At 38.8% G+C, this 21386-nt stretch overlaps 1 long non-coding RNA gene across 4 annotated transcripts in view; it reads left to right on the top strand.

The window, feature by feature from the left end:
* The first annotated feature begins 858 nt into the window (after positions 1–858).
* LOC134732328 (uncharacterized) overlaps positions 859–21386 on the top strand; it is a 54618-nt gene continuing 34090 nt past the window's right edge. For 2 of the 4 annotated variants that reach the window (XR_010115372.1, XR_010115369.1), the window contains exons 1-2: positions 2297–2593; positions 14843–14913. This is a non-coding gene — a long non-coding RNA (uncharacterized lncRNA). Of the gene's footprint in view, positions 1149–1250; positions 1298–2296; positions 2594–14842; positions 15125–21386 lie in introns of those variants that run through there. The other 2 variants (XR_010115370.1, XR_010115371.1) reach the window with 2 other exon arrangements.

Raw genomic sequence — 21386 nt, 5'->3', positions numbered from 1 at the left:
CCCGCCCAGTGTTCTGGTGACGAACTGTTTTGGTTGCCGTGTGGAAAGGGCCTAACAGTGGAAAAGAGAGACAGACCCTCTGATGGCATGCTATTTGAGGAATACAATTAATTCTAAGGAGTTCTTCGCTGCAAAGTTCAAGTTCACTGCTTTTGCAGAATTTGCATGTGGGGAAATATGAAATGATTTTGATGACTGATCTGATTCTTCTAAGAGTTTAGTTTCACAACAGCTCTTGACAGTTTAAAAGAGGAAAGCATGGGGTGTAGTAATTTAGCCATGGCTAAGACGTGACTAAGACACCTACATTTTCTTCATTGGAAAGAAAGATCTGTCAGTGTTAACTATGTTGACTCCCTTTCCTCTCTGCTTCTCTCTAGTGTGGACCTCTGCGCTTGTTTCCTGACTAAAACAAGACTGCCCACAGAGTACTCTCCTCAACCCTGTTAGTCACACCCTGCCTACCTCCCCAGCCCCATTGCCTGGCACACTTTCTTCTCTGTCATATTAGCAGCTGTGATCTCCTGGGCTTTCCAGACCCAAGTCCCTCTTCTCATCTCACCACCAGCATCAGTTCTTTTTCTACTCCTTGGATAAACTCAGATCTGTCATTCTAGGCTGTAGTGAATAACTAAAATTTTGTGTTGCTTTGGCATATTTTGAATATAAGCTAGATTTTCTCATCCCAGAAGCAGGGGCTGTCACTCTTGACACAATTCCCAGTTCTCGACCTCCTTCCAACTCCTCACTGTGATCAATCCAGATATCTGCCTTATATAATCACCTCCTAATGACTACTTCTCTCTAGGACACAACCTACTTGACTTGCACCACTGACCCCCACACCTTGCATAGACTGAGCAGATATATCACAATGGCCACCTCTCCGTGTGATTCTAGACTGATTCTAGTTCCTAGAATCTCACCATGATTCTAAGGAACTCATTCCAGCTTGCTCTAAACCCACCAATCTTGACTCCTCATGGGAAACATTTGGGTAACACCCTGGAGGCCAATAAAAGCTACAGCCCGCAGGTCTCTTGTTTTCCCTCTTGCTCCCCACCCACTAGCTGAGCGTGCTTGTCCCCTGTGGTTCCCCATTTCCCATTAACCCTGTGAAGTGTGCTGTCCTCTTCCCTCTGAGATCGGTAGGTAATAAACCACCTCTGTTATTTTATGTGTTTTGTTCACTTGCTTTCTCTGTGTCTCACCTGACTGATATACCTGAATATAGCTTCTTTGTTCATCAGGGCTCTCCCAGAGGGTGACTATTTTGCTTGGAGTCAACTGGACACAGGTAAGACAACAGCCACAATGGTGTCTAGCAGGATATTCCTGTGAGAGGGACACTTGGTCACAGGTCAAATGCTTAGGCATTAGGCTATCCACCAGGATTTAAAAAAATGTATTTTGTGAAAAGCATATTGTAAAAATCCACAATCAAATCCCTGGAGCCCCATAAAAGCAGAGCTAGAGTTCACAGCCACCTTCGTGAAGAAACTCTCACTACTAAATTAGAATATATATATGTGTATATATGTATAAAATACCTTCTCACAAAGCTGTTTCTTTGTTTTTATAAGATTTATCCCCCAGTACAAAATAGGCTTTCCACAATTCTCTCATGTCCTTTTACATATGTTTATGTAATTGTTGGGTTCTTCCTTTTTCTCAGTGGGTTGTAATCTTTATGAGGGAAGGAATCCATTTCACTTTTTTCATTTTTACATCCTTGTTGCTCTAGCATTAAGTCTGGCACATAGTAGGCGCTTAATAAATACTTACTGAATGAATAACATTTAAAAGAGATATATTATCTCCATCACAGCAGGTCTGAAAAAGGAATGTGAGAGCTGCAATAATAACTCATGTGAACAACAAGGTTAGCTGGTAAAATGTGTGGGTTTCCAGAAATCACTTTCCCCTCAAACGCATTTATAAGAATGTTATTGTTAGAAATTATTTCAGCTTCAAGTTAATAAACTTGTCTGAAGTCAAAAGTCGTCTGGAAATGTTGACTGGCCACAAGCCATGATCACTTAGATATGAATAAGTTGAATTATTTAATACCTGGAGTTACTAGTAACGCTGGTGGCATTACTCAACTTCGTGAGTGAGAAAGAACAAGACAGGGAAGCAGGTTTGCTGTGTGCTGGTGACCAAACTGAGTTAGGAAAGACAGAACACACATATACGCAACACGTCATAGAAAGCAGGTTTATTACTCACAGACAGGCAGTGAGGGACAACAGAAGCCTAGGATTTATCACCAGTCAGTCCTCCTCAAGGTTCAGGAAAGCAGCCTGGAGCAGAAGGAGTCTCAAATGCACGGGCACCACTTGCACTGCAGCTGAGGATCCCCAGACAGCAGCATCCCCACCCCCAGGTGGTATGCTCTGGGGCAATAGGAATGGCTGGGTTACAGCACTAAAGCACATTCTGTTTCTAGGGGAGCATGGCAACAGAGCCCCAGCTGTCAGGCCATTCTCCCTATCTCAGCATGTTCTAGCGATTATTGAGAACTACAAGTAAGAAGGGCGCTGGGGGAAGGTCAGTTTGATGCTTTCTGGAGAGCTATCCTTCCAAGGTGGAGGTGAGTTTGGAAATTCAAAATATTTTCTGTTACAGAAAAGATACAAAATGACAGTGAAGCTTCTGCTAGCTCCAATGTGTGAGGGTTTTAGTGATTCAGACACCTGGGCCTTGTGAGCCACTTAGAGAAGAGGAGACAGGACCTTGGGCCAGAGAAAAATGGGGATTTACAAAAAGATCCAAACACATTGACAGGCTATACCTTGCATGAAAACAAGGGCTAGATTAAAAAAAAAAAAAATCTTCCAGCCTGTGAGGTGAGATTTCAATGGCAATAATCCATTGGAATTTGTCTCTGGAGAGAAAAATATACCTGATAATTTATTTGTAATTATAAGCTTCTCATACATGGTTTTAGATTTTAAATTTACATGCCCTCTGATTAGGGCACATGCCTCGATTGAAGAGATATAACACTCCAGAAGAGATATGCACTAGCAACTTGAAATGAGACTCTACACATACAGCCCAGACTAAATGATGAACTTTTATTCCAGTATCACACACACACACACACACCAAAAACCACTGTAAGAAAGAAAAAAAAAAAAAAAAAAACAGCATCAGAGTTAGTTCTTCACTTTGCCTAATCAAGATATTCAGCCATTGGGATTATAAAATACTAAGTAGAAGTATAATTTGAATGTTTGAAGTTGTAAAAGAGGCAATAGGATACACAAGCAAGGCACTGTTTATTATTAGAAACCTTTCGGCAGACTAAGCCAGGCACCTTGCCTCATGCATGTAATCCCAGCTACTTGGGAGGCTGAGGCACAAGGATTGCTTGAGTCTAAGACCAGCCAGGGGCTCATGCCTGTAATCCCAGCACTTTGGGAGGCCAAGGCAAGCAGATCACTTGAGGTCACGAGTTCAAGACCAGGCTGGCCAACATGATGAAACCCAGTCTCTACTAAAATACACAAAAAAAAAGCAGGGCATGGTGGCCTGTGCCTGTAGTCGTTCCACTGCACTTCAGCCTGGATGACAGAGTGGGATTCCAAAAAACAAAAACAAACAAACAAAAAAAACCCAGCCAGGGCAATATAGCAAAACCTCATCTCTAAAAAAGAAAAGAAAAAAATTGGCTTGGCATGTTGGCAGGCACTTGTCCTACATACTTGAGAAGCTGAGAGGGTGAACTCAGGAGTTTGATGATACTCTAATCATGCCGCTGGCATGCCAACCTGGGTGACAGATACTGCCTCAAAAAAATTAAAAAGGCAGGCAGGCTTGAAAAAAAAAGAAACAATACAACTTCCAGAAGTGAAGCATTTACATTGGAATGAAAACCTTGATGGATGAGTACACATAAAACTTGGTACAAATGGAAGGAGACGTGGCACACTGAGAAGTGGATGTGAAACTCAGGAGAGATGGAAGGAGACGTGGCACACTGACAGGCGGATGTGAAAGTGAGGGAAGACGGAAAGAGACCGGCGCACTGAGAGGTGGACGTGAGCCTGAGGAGAGATGGAAGAAGACCTGGTGCACTGAGAGGCGGATGTGAAACTGAGGGAAGATGGAAAGAGACCTGGTGCACTGGGAGGTGGACGTGAACCTGAGGAGAGATGGAAGGAGACCTGGTGCACTGAGAGCCGGATGTGAAACTGAGGGAAGATTGAAGGAGACCTGTCGCACTGAGAGGCGGATGTGAAACTCAGAAGAGATGGAAGGACACGTGGCGCACTGAGAGCCGGATGTGAAACTGAGGGAAGATGGAAAGAGACCCGGGGCACTGACAGCCGGATGTGAAACTGAGGGAAAATGGAAGGAGATCTGGTGCACTGAGAAGCGGATGTGAAACTCAGGGGAGATGGAAGGACACGTGGCGCACTGAGAGCCGGATGTGAAACTGAAGGAAGAGGGAAGGAGACCTGGCGCATTGAGAGACGCATGTGAAACTCAGGAGAGATGGAAGGAGACCTGGCGCACTGAGAGGCGGATGTGAAACTCAGGAGAGATGGAAGGAGACGTGGCGCACTGAGAGCCGGCTGTGAAAGTGAGTCGAGATGGAAGGAGACGGGGCGCACTGAGAGGTGGGCGTGAACCTGAGGAGAGATGGAAGGAGACCTGGTGCACTGAGAGGCGGCTGTGAAACTGAGTGGAGATGGAAGGAGACCTGGTGCACTGAGAGGCAGATGTGAAACTGAGTGGAGATGGGAGGAGACCTGGTGCACTGAGAGGCAGATGTGAAACTGAGTGGAGATGGAAGGAGACCTGGTGCACTGAGAGGCAGATGTGAAACTGAGTGGAGATGGAAGGAGACCTGGTGCACTGAGAGGCGGCTGTGAAACTGAGTGGAGATGGAAGGAGACGCGGTGCACTGAGAGGCGGATGTGAAACTGAGTGGAGATGGAAATAGTATAGTGAAAGACTGATGTGAAATAGCACAAATGGAAGGAGAAGCAGTACATTGAATGATAGATATGTTTTCATATGGAAAGAACTACCCCATATTGCAGCGCAGAGAGGCAGAAAAATATGAGAGAAACGCACAACAAAACGTGCAGATTTTACCTACATCTCATTGTAGTTTCAGAAAAAGAAAAAAAGATTACGGGAGACAGAAGACGTGAAAAGATAAAAGTGAGAAAATTTCTTAATCCTCAGGTCCAGAAAGTCTGAAGAGTCCAGATATTTTTTTAAATCACATCTAGATTTAGTACATGAAAAGAAGAAAAAAACAAGTGACTGAGAGAGAGAGAGATAGAGCTTAAAATAGACACAGAACAAAAGACAGATAACCCATAAAGTAAAGGCTCACTGCTCTTCCCATCAGCATTTTGGGAGAGGAACGATGGTGTAATACAATCTTCAATGCACTCAGAGAATAAGAGCGTCAACCTAAAATTCTATTCCCAGTAGTCTTTCTTTCAGAATTGTAAAATAAAGACATTTTTGGACAGATAAAAACTGAAGAATCACCGAAAAAATCTTCTCCATGGGAATTTGTAAAGAACGTATTTCAGGAGAAGAGTAAATGAGCCTCTGTGAAAAGTGAGTTACAGAAAGTAATCTAGATACCAAAGCCAGTGGTAAATCCCTATTGGGCAATTATTATGCACCAGATAATCTCTATAAGCCTGTTTTAGTTCATTTAGTCCTTATTACCATGCTATGAGTAAGATCCTATTATTAAACAAGTTTAACTTGTCTTAAGATGACAGAATTTATAAGTGGCAGGAGATTTGCAGCCAGGCAACGTGCCTGCAGACACCACTGCTTACTACTCTGTTGTGGTAAATAACAAATATTGACATTATAAAGCGATAATGGCAATGTCTAATCTGTGAGAAAATAAACAGGTTACCAAGAAAACACTAGGCAATGACAAATAAGTTGGGGATGACTAGAATTAAGTGTTCTAAACTTAAATTCTTCTTAAGTAGAATGCAAATACTGGACCTAGTAAGCATGAGTGTTAAATTTGCTAGAATAATCCCTAAAAGAGAAAATAACAGTTTCTAAGCATATAGAAAAAAAAAGCAATTGAGAAAAAGCAAAGAACAAAATATGTCAATTAAAAAGAAACTAAGAAAAAGACAAAAATTAGTGAGACAAATAGCAAAAACATAGTAAGATGGGAGAAATATTTCAAAATAGATCAGTAATTGTTATAAATTTAAAGAGACCAAACTTTAAAAGACCAGGATTAACAGAATGGATTTTATAAATTTATTTTGTTGAAAAGATACATACATATTCAAAGTTAAAATACAGAAAAGGTATAGCTTACAAATATTAACTATAAGTAACTGGAGCAACTATATTAGCATCTAAAGAGACAGATTTAATGTAAATGCATGAATAATGGCAGGGAAGGTCAACACATACCATTAAAGTTTTCATTGTTTAAGAAGATACGATAGTTTTAAACCTGTGTGACCAGCTTCAAAACATACAAAGTGAAAACAGATTTAAAGTAAAGATGGAAAAATTCACAGTTATGATTGTGAAAGATTTTTACATGCCTCTCTCAGTAATTGAAAAATAAAAAGTAAATCTACTGGAACATAAAACGATTTTAAGAACAAACCTTGAAGCTCTATTTTCCTGACTTACAGAATATTGAATACCTCTATCTAGCCATTTATTTCTATCCATATTTGATAAGATTAACAAATTCAACTATATTATATAGATGATACATAATGTTATTCTCAAGCAAATAAGAAACATATGTAAAAGTTAGTCTTAATAAATTTTAAAGTGTTACTATATCATCCAAACTCATTCTCAGAATATAATTAAATTAGAAAAATGCTTTTAAAACTAGTAAACCTCTATATGTGTAGAAGTTTAAATAATAAGAGAAATTATAGTAAAATTTAGAAAATTTTATAATTAACAGTTATAGAATTTATACACAAATGACTTGGAGAATATGGATAAAATAGAATTCAGAAATATATATTGTAAATATATGTTATTTGAAAAGCATAAAATTAATGAGATAATATATTAGAAAAATACTGGGATGAATGCAAAGACAGAAAGAAATAAGAATAGAAATTAATGCAATAGAATGCACACTTATACTTCAGAAGATTTCATAATCTTAAGGAATTTTTAAATTTGTAAAACAAGCCTACATTCATAGTACACACTTGAATTGTGACAGAGATGGCATTTCAGATCACTCGGGAAGCAGTGGACTACTCAATAAATAATTAGGGCACTGATTATACATATAAAAATGAAATTATATTATCTATAAAAGGCTTGGTAGACAATATGCGAGAATATTGTTATCATTTTAGTATAGGGAAGGATTTCTTAAATTTAAAATGATGCAAATCATAAGCAAAAAATTGATAAATTCCAGCTTTATATAATTTAAAACTTGTTTGTTTTCCAAAAAAATAGAGTGAGAATATAGTAAGCTAGAAATAGTTCAACTGTCCATCAATAATAGAATGAATAAGTGAATTAAAGTATATTCATATAACTGAATACCATACAAAAAGACAAGATACAGCTAAATTCAGCAATGGTAAATATTAAAAATACAAGTGAAAGAAGCTTATCAAAGAGCCTTACATATAACATAATTTCACATAAATGAAGTTTAAACCGTATCAAATATATATATATTCATATTTTTTGCATGTTGCTTTTGTACTCTATCTCATTTTAAAAACTGAAATAAGATATAATTTCTATTCCTTTATACATACAATTTTATTTCAGATTTATCTTCAATTGCTTGGCTTTCTTTTCTTTAGAAAGCAAATTAGTATATATGAATATGTGTTAATATGTATGACTATATATACATATGACTATATATGGATGAGAAGACATGATAATTTACAAAAATGGCTAAAAATATTTCTAGCTACATGAATAAAGAAAGTCTACAACTCCATCTTTAAATCTGGATGGGGACGTGTCTTGCTTTGGCCAGTGGGACAATATAAAGTGTGATGCAGTCAGAGACTTGCAAAGTGCTTGAGAATCGGGGTGTGTTTTCTTGCTAAATTTAGAGCCCTGAGATCGTGTTAATGAGGCTGAACTAGGCTGATGGAAGATGAGTGGTCACATGGGGAGAAGACATGTGTCCTAACTGGCAGTCAACCAGCCCTTGGTACTACCTGCCAAATACCAGACATTTAGCTGAGACCATCCTTGTCGGTATAGCCCCCACCTAAACTGCATGAGTGATCTCATCAGAGATCAGCTGATAGAATGTAGTGAAAAGAATTGTCCTACATAAATCTGAGCTCAATAACCAGCTCTTGTTGTAAACAATTAAGTTTTGGGATGGTTTGTTATTTGGCAAAACATTTGGCAACAAGTATGTCTATAGAACTTCTAAAGTACTAGCAGCATTTTATTTCTTCACTCAAATAACAATTTTATGTATTTATTTTGTTACTATCCTTAAAGTTTCATATATCTACTTTGTACTTTTTAATGTATGATACATCATAAAACTTTCTAAAAAGAAAAAAATGTTCTTAAATTTTATGTCTACTTTAAGGATCATTAAAAAGTAATTAAATAAAGATATGTTTAGCCAAACAAAAACTGAGTTTACCACAACAGATACTTACTAAACTCTATACTTCAACAATACGAGTAAAGATCCGAAAAGGAAATTTTCTGATTTTCAAAGAAAGAAAAGCAAAGTAATTGAAGGCAAATCTGAAACATCATTGAATATATAAAGGAAGAGTAATAATATCTTATTTGAGTTTTAAAGATAAACAAGATAGCACACAAGGGCAACATGCAAAAAAGTTGATTGCATTCTACACGCTAGCAATGGATAATTAAAAATTGAAATAAAGGGCTGGGTGCAGTAGCTCACGCCTGTAATCCCAGCACTTTGGGAAGCCAAGGGAGGTGGATTACCTGAGGTCAGGAGTTCAGACCAGCCTGGCCAACATGGTGAAACCCCATCTCTACTAAAAATACAAAAATTAGCCAGCTATGGTGACGTGTGCCTGTAGTCCCAGCTACTTGGGAGGCTGAAGCAGGAGAATTGCTTGAACCTGGGAGGTGGAGGTTGCAGTGAGTCAAGATCACACCACTGCACTCCAGCCTGGGTGGCAGAGCAAGACTCCATCTCAAAAATAAGTAAATAAATTGAAATAAAAAATATAATAAAATAATGAAATACTTAGGGATAAATTTAACACATATATGCAAAACTTATACCCTGAAAATTATAAAGCATTGCTGAAAGAAATGCTTAAAAGACATAAATCAAGAGATATAATATTTTTATATATTGAAAGAAAGTGTTAAAATGTCAGTTCTCCCCAAACTGATTTATAAATTAAACATACTTCCAATCAAAATTTCAGAAGCTTTTTTTAGAAATTATCAAACTACTTCTAAAATTTATGTGAAATATAAAAATGACCATAAGTAGCAAAAATCATTTGAACAAAGAAGATGGAGAATTCACACTATCTGACTTCAAGCCATGTGATGCAGCTGTGGTATTGGTGTAAGGATAAATATTAGATTCCTGGAACAGAATAGGGTCCAAAACTGAACCCACATTTTTATGTTCAACTGTGTCTCAGAAAGGGGGCCAAGGTTATTCAAGGAAGAAAGTATTACCTTTTCAACAAAAGATCCTTGGACTACTGTATTTTCATGCTTATAATAAATAAGAAAATCTTGACTTTTACATCATACCACATACCAAAATTAACTCAAAATGCATTATACACCTAAGCATAATCATTATAATATAATAATTATGGAAGAAAATATGAACAAGTCTTTGCAGCTTTGGGGCATGTAAAAACTTCATAAACAGGACACAAAAATCATGAGTCACAAAGGAAAAATAAAATTATTCTTATCCAAATTAAAATTTTACTATTTGAAAGAGTATTTTAAAAATGAAAGGCAAGCTACAAACTGAGAGAAAATATCATCTCATAAAGAATTTGTATTGAGGATATATTAACAAACTCTCCCAACTCAATAATAAAAACAGAAACAACTCCCCAAAATGGGCAAAAGATATGAACCTTCAAAGACATATAAGTACCAGATAAATTCATAAATATATGTTCAACATCATTAATCATTGGAGAAATACAAATATAAGCCACAATGTCATACCTCTATGTATTCATTATTATGGCTAATTTTTAAAAAAAAAAACTAAAGATTTCAACTGTTGTCAAAGATGTAAAGAAATTGGAACTCCCATATATTGATGAGGGGAATATAATATGGCACAACCATTTTGGAAACCAATTTGGCAGTTTCCATTAAGTAAATAATAGACTGAAAATATGATCTAGTTGTTCTACTCTTAGGTTTTTACTCAAGAGAAATGGAAACGTGTCTATGCAGAGGCCTTTACATAAATGTTAGTAGAGCTTTATTTGTAATAGCCCCAGACTGAAAATAAAAAACTAAATATGCATCAACAGGTGAATGGATAAGCAAATTGTTGTGTATCCATACTAGAGAGTGGCTGATTTTAATGTATGTGATGTCAATGAGTTTGCAGGGTTCCTAAACATTTGAAAATGGGCTTTCTGTGAGCTGGTATGTGCTGACTGTAGCACACCACTGGACATAAATAATGTATATGTGAAAGTCAATTTGTTTGCCTTGTATTTGTATAATGCCTTTTAATTCATAGTATTTTGCACAGATTTTTCTGGAAGACAGGAAATTTTCAAGTATATTTAATGCGTGAGGGAATTAAAACTCAAGAGTTTGGTGACTTACATTATCAGGAAGGATGACTTTAGCAATCAGTAATAGAAAACCCTTACTTAAACTGACTTAAAAACAAGGAACTTAATATTGTCCATAATGGGAAGATCAGGAGAAGGCAACGTCTTAGAATTGATTATGAGGCTCATGATGTGCATAACCACCCTATGTTTTCCTTTTCTCTCCTCTGACATCCTTTGTGTTCACTGGATTTTCAGGCTGGTTCAGGCAGCCCAGCAGGACTTGACAATGTCCAATGCAAAGACAGAGACTGTCTACCCCTCGCCCATGACTTAGGGTCAAGGACCTTTTCTTAGAAACTCTTCCTATAGATCTACCTAATTTCCCATTGGTAACAACTGGGTAAAATGCCCTTGGCTAGAGCACTCCAGAGTGAAAGGGTGGGATATGTTGGCTGACTTTCGCTAAACAGTTCATGCCAATAGTCCTGGGGTGTGTCATTCTCCTCTGATATCCCTTGGAGGAAGGTGGATATCCAAACTCGTCTGGCATTCTGTTAGGGAGGAGGCGATGGGGAGTGGAGAAGCAACTGACAGTGTCCATTCATTTGTGAAAGTCACAGTCTAATTGGTGGTGACATTGGGAATCTAACTTTATAATCAAGTCCCACCTTCCTAAACATGACATCTAGCTTCTCTGCGAAGATGTAGGCAAAATTTATGATTTTCCTCTTTGAACTCCTGAAATATTTTTGAATGGTATTATCTTTGTTGGTTTATTAGTTCAACAAAGTTGAATGGATTGACTACTTACTACATTTTGCATTCTAGCAGGTGTGTGTGTGTGTGTGTATTTTTTGTGTGAGCACATATATAAACTCTGTGTAACTGGGGGAAACACTTTTTTTAACTAATTTACACTCTCACAGTCCCTTACATATAACTAGGGGGAAACTTTTTTAAACCAATTTACACTCTCACAGTAACTTACATATGTATGTATGTGTGTGGGTGTGTGTGTATGCATTATATATTATATATTATAATATATAATATATTATATATTATATAACATATACACTATATATTATATGTCATATAATATATATAATATATAATATATTATATATTATATATTGTTGACCACCAAAGAAAACTAATATTTTCAAGCTTCCCTTTCACCAGTCTTTGAACTACTTTTTTATCTTACTTTCCAATATTATTCACCACCATTCAACAGAAACAAACTTTAAAAGCAGAGCCCCAAATGAGAATTTTTTTGAAATTATTGCAAGCAATGGAAAATAAACTGTTACAGCCCCAAATATCTTGCAACTGTAACTATAGTGTTCACTGCAGTGATTACTATAATGTGCAGCATGGCAGAGTTACAGTTACCACAGGAATCGTAAATTTGATTTTCTGAGGTTTTGTGTGTTCAAAATCTCAACTATAATACTGCCTTCACATATTGTTTTTTCATTTGTTATACATGTACTTGGGTCCAAAGTAGGCCACCCAAACTATAAAAACAAGAATGTTGGTCACTTTCTTCAAAGATTACTAACTCAGCAATGTTAAAGTTAATTCAGAAAGTGCATATGTAAGAAAAAAATGATCTTACTTCAAGCATAGCAGACTGAATTCTTCCAACTCAGCTTGCACCATTCCTTGGAAAAGAAATTCCCTCTATATTTTCAGCTTTTGATCTATTCACTTTAACAGTATTTATGTGAATTGGTGCTATTCCATGTGGATGACAGATGCTGCAATTTTATCAATGTTTGTTGGTTATCTTTTGTTTTCTAATAATTTATTTATATAGTATTTCTGAGTAGATTATCTCCTGGCTTCAGTCTTTTAATAAAGTTCATCTTATTTTCTGAAATAAAATGCTTTATTACCCATAATACATAATTCTGTCATCGAAGCTGCCTCTTCTATTGTTTCTTCCCCATACAAGAAAATTGCAAGGATAATACCGGCTATGTGCTGCTTGAAACACAAGGAACCCATGACTCTGAATTTAATGGAGAGAAAATATGAATTCCTGTGGATATAAAGTTTTATAAGACTCTAGATTTACCCTTTACTCTGTATTACAAGTCTGTCTTGATACTTCAGAAAAACTTAGCCTTTCCATTAACTTTGGAGACTCACAAAATTTCCCACATCTATTTGGCTACAGTAGACCAGAGGATTGCTTTCCTCTGTTTTCCCCTTGAGAAGTCAACAAGAATTTCCCACACCACTGCTTTGGCATGGCTAACAGCAGCAGCTTATCTTATTGAGCCATTTCTTTCCCATCTCATGTTATGGATAAGAAATGTTCATAATCATTAACCCCCAAAACTTGTAGAGCACGCTGTTTTATTTTGAATGCTTTACGTTGTCACAATTTTCCCATTTCTTTAATGTAGGCAGGCAAAATCTACATGCTCTCTCTCAACAGAGGCCCAAGGTTGTTGATTAAAATTGTGCTTGACAGAAAGCATTTAAAAATGATTGTTGAAGTAAAAATATAGAAAAGAATATGATAGTTGTGATGATGCCAATTTCAGTAAGGGATGAACATGTAGTGCAATTTATTGCATTAACTACAACTAAATCAAAACCTCAATGACAAGATGGCATATTTAGCAAACTCAGTCATTTTGTAATGATGAGGTGATGACTCATCACAAACTAGGAAAAGACAAGGGCGACATTCATTGCATCAACATGTTGGCAGGCAGATTTGGCAATGTCTCTTGTCTCCAAGTTGCTTATGCGTAATTCACCTGAATAATCTTCAGAAGCCTAAGTACTTATGTCAAGTTTAAATTACTCAATTCACGACAAATGAGGAAAGAAGATAGAATAAATTAGGCATACATACACACACACACACGCAACACACACATACGAACATTTACTGTGCCCATTAGAATACCCAGCAAACATTTATAGATAAGTTTTTAGACAGCTGGGTATCATATCAATAGCAAATATCCCTCATGTTTAATTTGGAATATGTCTGTCTCTGAAATAATAACTTGTGCAGAAACATAAGGATTGGCTCTGAGAAATTGCCTTAAGTTCATGATAAATGAGCAGCAAAAGATTTCATGAAATGAAATGAAATCTACATGGTGAACTGAGTTGATGTAGATGGGACTCAGTCCACTAATACACATGGAAATCCTGGATAAAATATAATAACTGCAGCACATAAATCCTGTAATAGGAGGAAAAATTAACTAAATGGCAATCACATTCAGCTCTCATTAAATGCCTGTGATGAAAATGACAATGAAATACAATCTTAACTCCTATTAGAATGGCTAAAATCCAAAAAACTGACGATACCAATTCCTGGAGCAACAGGAACTTACCGTCATTGGTGGTGGGGAAGCAAAATGACAAAGCCACTTTGGAAGACTGGCAGTTTCATACAAAGCTAAACATACTACTGGCATATGATCCAGCAATTGTACTCCTAGGTATTTTTCTGAATGGTTTTTAAACTTATGTCCACAGAAACATCTTCATGCAAATATTTTATAATTGTAAAAAACTGCAGGAATCCAAGATGCCCTTCAGTAGATGAATGGATAGAATTCATAAAATGAATATTATTTATCAATAAAAGGAGTGAGCTACCAATTCATATGACAAAATGGAAGCATCTTAAACTCACATTGCTAAGTGAAATAAATATGTGTGAAGAGGCTATATAATACATGATTCCAATCATGTGACATTCTTAAAAAAACAAAAAATAGAGACTGAAAATAGATGAGTGGTTGCCAAGGGTTTGGGGAAATGGAAGTGTTAAAAAGATAAAGCACAGTAAGTTTTTCTTTTCTTCATAATTTTATTTATTTATTTATTTGTAACTTTCAAAGATGTAAAACAGCTTTGGGTTACAAGAAAGTTGCAAAGATAATACTGAGAATCCCCCAAACCCACTCGAGTTTTCCTATTAACATTTTACTCTAGTATGGTATATTTGTCATAATGAATGAGCCAATATCAACACATTATTCTAAGCTAAAGTCTACTCTTTATTCAGATTCTCTTAGTTTTTATCTAATGTTCTTTTTCTGTCCCAGGATCCTATCTTGGATACCACATTACCTTAAACGCTGCCTCAGCCAGGTGATCAAGGTCAACGTCTACTGTGGTAAGTCATGTTTTTGGTGTGTACCCTTGATGTGATGTGATAAAAATGGCACTTTACCCCTGTGGTCTTCCTCTGAAAAATCCCATAACAGCAGCCTAATCATGAGAAGCACATCAACAAAACTCAAACTCGGACATTCTACAAAATGCCAGGCTGTCCCTCCTCAAAATTGTCAAGTTCACCAAAAACAAGGTGAATCTAAGAAACCTGTTGCAGCCAAGAGGAGCCTAAGAAGACATGAGGACTAAATATAACATGGAATTCAGGATAGGATTGTGTCACAGAAAATGTACGTGCTAATGTGAGATGTTAACAATTGGAGAAACTCAGTGTTGGGTATAAGGAATTCTCTGTACTATGTTTGAGACTTACCTGGAAACCTAACATTGCTCTACAACAAAGAAAGTTTATCTAAAAACAACTCTGTGGTGAGCAAACTTAAGCATAGAAATGTAAAATAAATTGTCCAAAATAGAGAAGTAAATAGCAGTGCCAGGTTTCAAGCATAAGAATCATCAACTCTGAACTTTAAACACAGCTCTGTATGGTACTTTTGTTTATATCAATGCCTAGATGGATAAATAGATAATTTCCAACTGCTAGAAACAAAAAAGGAACTAAAACTGATAAAGAATATAAATGAGGCTAGGCAGGGTGGCTCACACCTGTAATCCCTGCATTTTGGGAGGCTGAGGCAGGCAGATCACTGAAGGTTCGGAGTTCAAGACCAGCCTGGGTCTTGTCTTGTCTGTGAGCCCTATGTAAATCAGACAACACCTTATCCAGCCTGCCTATAAAATCTGCTGCAGTCCACTGCCTCCCTTTTTTGGGACATCTCTCTGTCTTTCACAAGGAACTGCACTCCTCTCCCCTTTCTTCTGTCTATTAAACAGTTTCACCACTGTAAAAAAAAAAAAAAACAAAAAACAAACAAACAAACAAACAAAAAAAAAAACAGCCAGGCGTTGTGGCAAGTGCCTGTGAAGCAAGAGATGTGAGAGGAAAAACAAATTTTCCCTCTTTCTTTTGGTATGAGCAGCTTCCCCCTTGAATCCCTCCTCACTCGGTGTGATTTTACCCTGCTCTGCAAGTTTTATGAGTTTATAGATTCCTGTTTTCTGTAACTAGTGTCTGTAAGTCTCTGTAGCACCATGGAGGTAATGAGACATGCTTGAGCAAGCTTAGATTGCAGCCATCTGGGTGTCATAGCAAAGGACATGAGATAAGGCTGTGCAGGCATCTTGAGCAAACCTAGATAACAGCCACCTGGTCTGCACAACAAGAGTCATATGTAAGCTTGATTTAGGAACCTGTCACAGTTTGATTTACTGCCTTTGTTCTGCTTCTGTAAGCTCACTTTCCACATCCCACAAGTTTCGTGCCACTGGCAAGCCACCCTCTTCCAGTTGCATGAATAGAAGTCAAGCCCTGTCTTTGTTTGTTGCTCAGCCTCTGGATAGTAATCCACTAAGCCGGTGGCAACCTAAATAAAATCCTCCTGTTCCACCCATCTGGTCTCTCCAGTCTCCTCATTCCTGCAACACATGTAATCTCAGCTACATGGGAGGCTGAGGCAGAAGAATCACTTGAACCTGGGGGGCAGAGGGCACAGTGAGCCAAGATGGTGCCACTACACTCCAGCCTTGGTGACAGAGTGAGATTACATCTCAAAAAAAAAAAAAAAAAAAAAGAATATAAGTGAATGTTGACCTTATGGGGACTCACTGGTGTTTCAGACATCAAGACTATAGGCTACAGTTCAAGACCCAGTGAGGAGATGTGATATGATTTTGTGTGAGGTAAGCATCAAAAGCAGACACCTGTGTGGAAAGCCCAGAGATTTGAAGAGCTAACCTGTCTGTGAAAAGGGAATTAGAAAAAAACACAGGCTACCAGTTCACAGATGCTAGAGATAGCTTGCTGTCAGCCTAGGGGAAATTCTCACTAACTGAAAAATTCCTATCAGTGTTCAATGACATACGACATTCATAGAGATTCTGAATTGCCCTAGGAGTTTCCAAATTGTAATTCTAATCCATGAATTTTGGGCAATTTAGGGGCTTTGTGATAAAAAAGGGGAAATGCAAAACTTCTCTTGTAAGACTCGTGGTGTGAGCTGGTCCTGAAGTTCTTGGTCATTTTGTTAGCACCCAAACTGGTTTGTCAACAAACTTTGAGAGCCAAAAGCTTGAGAGACATGAACATCAAAGACCGTGACAAAAAGGGAAGAAAAGCAACAACAGCACAGAAGACTCTCTGGCCCACTGCAGGCTGGGTTACAGCCTTCTCTCCACCATTGCATTTAGATTATAGTCATTGCAACAGTACAATGATGCTCCTACACCCTGCACAGCTGTATCATCCACCAGATTGTCAGCTTACTGAGGGCAGTGCCAGGCTACCCCACAGCTGGTCTATCTCTCACATATAGTAGGAACTCAATAAATATTTGTTGCACTGAAAGTATAGCCTTTATAACTTGGATTAGTCTCTGGTGGGCACAGGATAAAGCTTCATGTCAACTCCCTAGACACCTCCCCAGACTTATTTAGGATATTTTGTGCCTCAATGTGCAATCTTTAACTAGCAGATTAAGCCTTTCAAAAGTAATGTCTTGGCCAGGCACGGTGGCTCAGGCTTGTAATCTCAGCACTTTGGGAGGCTGAGGTGAGCAGATCACTTGAGGTCAGGAGTTTGAGACCAGCCTAGCCAACATGGCAAAACCCTGTCTCTACTAATAATACAAAAATTAGCCGGGCATGGTGGTGCATGCTTGTAATCCCAGCTACTCAGGCGGCTGAGACATAAGAAGCAGTTGAACTGGGGAGGCGGGTGGAGGTTGCACTGAGCCGATATCATGCCAGTGCACTCCAGCCTGTGTAACAGAGCAAGAAAATATCTCAGAAAAAAAAAAAAGGAATTTTTTTTCTGGATACCTTGCTGGTGCTTCAAGTACAGCATAGCTGAGACAAAGTATGTTCTTTTTTCTCAAAACTTTATGGTACCATCTTATTTCCATAATTTTTCTTTTTCTAAACACTATCAAACACATGGTCCTGGGGAGACAGAGGTAACTTTTCCTGCTCATCTCTAACCACACCTGCCTCTGACACCAGCCTCACACTTACCCTAACTTGTGAGGGCTGTGCTCAGATTCACCTCCACTAACCAGACCTTCCCAGCTTGTGTCCTGTCCTCCTCAGGGCCACGCTCTGCATAATCTGTTGATTGGGAAGGTGGTCTGATAAAAGAATTGATAGAATTTGAGTGTGGGAAGTAGCCTTAGGGCTGTTTACCTTCAAGGTACCCAAAGCCAACTGGAGAGATTTTTAAGTCCTTGATTACCAAGCCCCACAATCAGGTTATTGTCACAGTACTGGTTTGCCAACAAGCTTTGAGAGTCAAAAACTTAACCCAAGGGGCCTCATTTTATATATAATGAAACAAAGAGCCAGTGAGGCCGTAAGCTCAGGCCAAGTCTGCAGTTATTGAGCTGAGTGGCAGGTTCCGCAAGACAATCCCACACTCTTGAGTCATTAAAAGTTCATTTCTATAGGTTCACAGCTCTATACCTCACAAGGCTGTTTGCATTTAAATGCATATCATAAGGAGGTTATAACAGGATTCTTTCTCACTCTCAGCTGAGACCTTGAATGGCCTGAGCAGACCCTGGGAGAGAAAGGCCTCAACAGTGCCCCAGGCAGTGCTGCATCAGTGAAGCAGTTCTGGCCATAGAGCACTCCCCTGAGGCTCCTCCAGCCATGGCCCCTGTCCCCATGTCCCCGCTGGAGTGCTCCAGGTACTTTGAGAAACCTGGGTCAAGGTCTCACAATGAAACCTGCCTCCCGGCCGGGCGCAGTGGCTCACGCTTGTAATCCCAGCACTTTGGGAGGCCGAGGTGGGCGGATCACGAGGTCAGGAGATCGAGACCATGGTGAAACCCCGTCTCTACTAAAAATACGAAAAATTAGCCAGGCATGGTGGCGGGCGCCTGTGGTCCCAGCTACTAGGAGAGGCTGAGGCAGGAGAATGGCATGAACCCGGGAGGTGGAGCTTGCAGTGAGCCGAGATTGCGCCACTGCACTCCAGCCTGGGCGACAGAGCGAGACTCCGTCTCAAAAAAAAAAAAAAAAAAAAAGGCCCTCAGATTTACTCTTTTAACTACATGCGAGGCCTAGGGTCACAAATCCCATTTTTGGTAATGTCTTTACAAGGCCTGTGATGGTTTGAATGTTTGTCCAAATCTCATGCTGAAATGTGGTCCCCAGTGTTGGATGTGGGGTCTGGTGGGAAGTGTTTGAATCATGAGGCAGATCCCTCATAAATGGCTTGAATGACTTCACAGTTCACAGGAGATCTGGTTGCTTAAAAGATCCTGGGAACTCTTGCTTCTCTCTCGTGCCCATTTCACATGTAGCATGCTGGCTCCCCATTCACCTTCCACCATAAGTAGAAGCTTCCTGAGTCCTCACCAGAAGCAGATGCCAGCACCATGCTTCCTGTACAGCCTGTAGAAATGGGAGCCAATTAAACCTTTCATCTTCATAAATTACTCAGTCTCAGGTCTTCCAATATAGCAACTCAAAATAGACTAACACAGCCTATGTTTTAGATGGTGGGAGAGTATGGCATGCTTGTCGTGTTTTCGGGCTGTAAGAGCTTCAGGAAGATTCCCATTTGGACATCTCACTCATTCACGCAGTCTGTGTAATGCCTCAATCCTGGATAATTTCCGTTGGGAAAAGCACAAACTGGCAGGGGACACACCTGAGGCTGAAGAGTCCCCATTCCTCAGGAGGACTCACATCTTCAAGAAGGCTTCCCTGAGTATAGTAGTTAAGAAGGAATTACATAGGCAGATAGAAAGGGTATGGGAGTTCTTGGTAAGGCTTTTCTTTTTAATGAAAAGCAGCCCCAAGTCATTTTCTAACAAAGTGGAGCCTGCAATCTGGGAGCTTGCATGGGTGAATGCCAACAGGAAGTAAGGACTAGACATTTTGAAAATGGTGGCACCATCTTTGCTTCTTTGCCAGCCACGCATACTGTAAAGGAGCAGACAAAATGGTGCTGATCAATTGGAAAGTCCATTTGCATAAGAAAGCTAGGGTGGGGGAACCAGGCTTCCCTCACGCACTATGTAGATGTCATACTGATCGAACCAATCTGTGAGCCCTGTGTAAATCAGACAACACCTTCTCCAGCTGCCTATAAAATCTGCTGCAGTCCACTGGCTCCCTTTTTTGGGACATCTCTCTGTCTTTCACAAGGAACTGCACTCCTCTCCCCTTTCTTCTGTCTATTAAACTTTCCACTCCTTAACCTATTCACATGTGTTCATGTCCTGAATTCTTTCTCGGTGCATGACAATGAACCCCAGGTTATATACACCAGACAGTGTAGCCGCTTCACTGGGGCTGACCTTCCTACAGGACCACAGACTCATAACAGTGGTGGTGTGTTTGCCCATTTTCTTCCCAGGGCTGTGTTGAAATGAAAACTATGCTGATCTCTAGCCTTAGAAGCATCCTCAGCAGTCTCCTCTCTTTGTTCTTGACCTTGTTCTCCTTCACAAATGAAGGGAAAGTAATGGCTGTGCAAAAAAACTTGCCCCAGTCTTGCCTCAGATAGCTCAGGGAAGTCCCTTCGCTGTGGCTCTGCTGCAAGGTCATGTCATGTGCTCATTCTCCAAATTTATCACTGAACATAAGCACCATGCCCAGTGGCCCCTTTCTCTACGGTAGTGGTTTTCAAGTTTTGGGGTCATGGAGAATTACATGCAAAGCTTGCTTCATTGCCACCCATTACTGGGCTATATCCTAGACCTACTGACTCACACTCTTGTGGTAAGATTCAGTTGCCACATTTTAGGAAGCTCCCCATGGCCATCACTTAGGGCCTTCCTGAAGAGGTATCACTCTATTGTGAGTGTGTGCATCCTCCTTCTTTTGAATCTTTCATCAGATTCTCATGGACCTGTTCCTAACTTTCTGTCCAATGCTCATCTCTGCAGATAATTTTTCTCAACAAAGAGTCAAAAAAGAAGATGCTAAGTGGTTCAGTTTTCCAAATTGTGAATGGATTATTGAATTGCATTTGCCACTTTCTTGCCCAAGAGAGATATTGTAATATTGTGCTAATATTTATAAAGCACTTGGAGCTCCAAATATGAAAAGCACCTTATGAAATATTGATGACCCATCTGTTCCATACACCTTAACTCTGTTTAGCCAAGAGATTTTCCTCCTCTGTGTTCTAAGACAGTATTATTTCTAAAGAGATAAGCTTCTCTTATAATAGTTATAAATTCGTACTAAATTTATAAACAAATTGTATATAATAGTTTCTTCCCAAGTTTTCCCAAACACTTTATCATAAAACAATGAAACCAGAGAAATCTGGATATGAAAACTAACCCAACTCTCTATAGCTGGCAGAACTATTCTGAAGTCATTTCAGAATGAGGTTAATAAATA

The sequence above is a fragment of the Symphalangus syndactylus genome, chromosome 14, assembly GCF_028878055.3.
Source record: "Symphalangus syndactylus isolate Jambi chromosome 14, NHGRI_mSymSyn1-v2.1_pri, whole genome shotgun sequence".
In the NCBI taxonomy this organism is placed as follows: domain Eukaryota; kingdom Metazoa; phylum Chordata; class Mammalia; order Primates; family Hylobatidae; genus Symphalangus; species Symphalangus syndactylus.
Note: the sequence above shows the minus strand (reverse complement) of the source record. Positions and strands in the feature narration are given on the sequence as shown.